At 40.9% G+C, this 2,057-nt stretch overlaps 1 long non-coding RNA gene across 1 annotated transcript; it reads right to left on the reverse strand.

Moving 5' to 3' along the window:
• Nucleotides 1–423: 423 nt before the first annotated feature.
• Nucleotides 424–1,721, reverse strand: LOC130501632 (uncharacterized). Its single transcript, XR_008939828.1, has 2 exons — nucleotides 1,393–1,721; nucleotides 424–1,214 (listed from the first exon to the last, which is right to left on the reverse strand). It is a non-coding gene; the product is annotated as an uncharacterized LOC130501632 (long non-coding RNA).
• Between the last annotated feature and the right edge of the window lie 336 nt (nucleotides 1,722–2,057).

Raw genomic sequence — 2,057 nt, forward strand, 5'->3', positions numbered from 1 at the left:
TTAATTTTGGACCCACTCTCTTCCGCACAGCGACATTTGCGCGCGTCCTCCACGTCAGTCTTTGCCATTTACCGCCACCGTAATGTCCCCACGCGCCAGTCAGTGCTCTTTCCTAACGGCTAGTCAAACCTCGGTTTCTTATCTAACCTGCGCCTAAAATCTGCAACGGGCTAACTTGCACTTGATCCCCACTCCTTAGGTCTTTTCAGCATCAGTTCACTCCGGTACAGAGGAAAAGTTGAAATGGCTTTTGGTATGATGGACTGTCACGCATAACCCACGACTTATACCAATTGCTTTATCTTTTTCCTTGTATGGAATATAAACACAAAGTAATAATAGTTCAACAAAAGCATATGCTAGTGAAAAAGAACCCCATCTTGTGAAAGTGACGTTGATATATGGAGTAAGAGCAACATTATTGCTAGAAAGGTCTTAGCATTGTTTATTAGTATTTTTGAGCTAAAGAACAATGTTAAGGAACATTAAGAAAAAAAGAGATTATTGCTGGTACTTTTAGGTTGGTTCTTAGTAACCAATCCTAACCAAACCAGAAGCAAAACTACATAGCGTCAAGCGTCTCTCCGAACGTCTTCCACTCGTAATCACCCAAATGAAGCTTCTCAAACACTTTCCCGTCCTCGCTAGTCTCGACCTCCCTAGCAATCAGCCTCCTGGTCCCGAGGAAAAACTTGTCGCTGTGGTTCTTACACGAGATGTCGAAGAGCTCCGGGAAAGTGGAGATGTCTTCCCAGTGGGAGCTGACTGGATCTTTGAACCTGTGGTTCCTAACGGTGTGACCAGGCTCTCCACCGACGTCGTCGACAGTCACTCCTCGTTTCTTTGTCTCTCTTAGCGTTGTGGACCAGAAAGGTCAAAGCTAAAGGGATGATGACACCAGCAGCTTAAGGAATCATCTTTCACTTCCCTGCTGTCATTTAGCATCTAAACTGAATGAGTCAAAGCTCTGAACTTTGATCAATCTAAAAGAGTAGTACCGTGCTAAGCTTATCACCACCAAGACCAGAACTTTCAAGAGCCTTCTTCCCAGCAACAATGGTAATAAAGTAACTTTGATCAATCTCCTGGTGGCGGTTTCATCCATTTATTGCAGTGATCCTGGACCTGTACTGCTCTGGAAACCTCAGCCACTGAAGGGAAATTGATCTCAAGCCATACAATCCATGTAAGACCTTAACCACGCCAAGATAAACCTGGAAAAAACATCTTACATACTTCAAAACCAAGAACTGAAAATTTTGTAATGATTACATCCACTTGTGAGACTAGAGACAAGATAAAAATCTTTGAACTTTGTTAATTAGATAGAACATACACTACATTATGTTCTTTTAACTCAAAACAGAACAAAGATTGGGATGATTCAATTACCTCAGCCACGAGGACCCATCAAGGTCTGATCAATCTCTACGGGTAAAATCAAAAGCGGAAGAGGGAGAAGAAGAAAGGAAGACCATGAGCTGATCAACGGAGAAGCCAAGAGGACACATCAAGGTCTCATCAATCTATGCGGCTTCTCGTTGTGTGATTTTACACATTAGGGATCTCATTCTCCTTCTTTGATTGAGCTTTTTCCCGTTATTATCATGAAAAGAATATAGAGATCAAGAAACAGAGGATGCGATGAGGAGAATCACAGAGAGATATGTGGAGAGAAGAACAATTTTCGTCAAGAGAGAGATGGAGAGAGAAGAAATCCAAATTCCTCAATGATAGACACGTGTTACTAAGAAACGTTTAGTATTGTCCCTTAATCAAGGAACGTTTTTTCTAATAAAAGCTAATTTTGATTTATTTTTAATTCCAATTACACTAAAAACCTTGCTAAAGAACGGCGATAACGATGGTCTAAAGACTAGTAGTTGAACCACGAAACTTGTCCCTTTATTTGGTGCAATATCACACAAAGATGGGAAAAGACATTGGTAAGTGGGTTTAAACCTAACCCACGATTTTCATCAACCCCTTCATGAAAATTAAAGAACAGACACTTATGTCAAAGATTCGTGTTCCATCATCATCATGACAAAAAAAAA

This window comes from Raphanus sativus, unplaced genomic scaffold (genome assembly GCF_000801105.2).
Source record: "Raphanus sativus cultivar WK10039 unplaced genomic scaffold, ASM80110v3 Scaffold0237, whole genome shotgun sequence".
Lineage (NCBI taxonomy): Eukaryota > Viridiplantae > Streptophyta > Magnoliopsida > Brassicales > Brassicaceae > Raphanus > Raphanus sativus.